The following is a 924-nucleotide window of genomic DNA, read 5'->3' on the forward strand; positions in this document are numbered from 1 at the left end:
AAGATGCCAATACGTTAATTTCCAAATAAGCCATTTTTAATATACCTAAATGATCTATTCTATAGGTGGATTCTGTATTCTTTCATTCAAAAAAGTACATATAGAATTATAAGTAATATGATTACTTAGAATTATTTTAGTTCTTTTATTGTTTTTGTTTTGGGGGATCACACCCAATGATGCTCAGGACTTACTCTTAGCTCTGCACTCAGGGATTACGCCTGGCAATCTGGGAGCCTAAATGAGGTATTAGGGATTGAACCCAGACAGGCTGGCTGCAAGGGAAGCATCCTGCCCATTATAATCCCTCTCAATCCCCTATTTGTTCCATTTTTATATATACTTTTAATGTTTTGTTTATTTTAATGTAAACAAAGTTCTCCATAATTAATACAATTTCAGAGTTGAAACTGATTAGATAACAAAATTCCAATATTGAAATCAATAAGTATAAAAAAATCTTTTTTATGTTAAAAATTATTATATCTAATCACAGTAATCACATGGTAGTTAAGTCCTTGCTGGAATTTATTAAGTTATTTGCTGCTAACTGAGTCATCTTTGTTATTTGCTTTTATTTGTTGAGTTTAGTTGACTTCTATGTTATTGTCCTATCTAATTGTGCTCTTACTGGAACTTCAGTAGTGAGGAATTGGAAAGTGTGCAGCCACAGGGTCCAGAGACTTTCTGAACTCTCTATGGTCTGGGCAAAGGAGTTGACATGGTGGTAACTCTGGGAAGTGTGCGGGGTTATCTGGGCTTCCAGAAGTACCTATCGAGAAGAAAGGTGGTAGCTACATACCCAACCAAGAGAAGACACCAGAGTTCTAACCTGGGTACTGGGGAACCTGAAATTATTTACTTTGGTATCTGAAGAAAATATTGGCGAAACCGTGGAGTTGAACCTTTGGTGTGACTGCAGCT

The sequence above is a fragment of the Sorex araneus genome, chromosome 1, assembly GCF_027595985.1.
Source record: "Sorex araneus isolate mSorAra2 chromosome 1, mSorAra2.pri, whole genome shotgun sequence".
In the NCBI taxonomy this organism is placed as follows: Eukaryota; Metazoa; Chordata; class Mammalia; order Eulipotyphla; family Soricidae; genus Sorex; species Sorex araneus.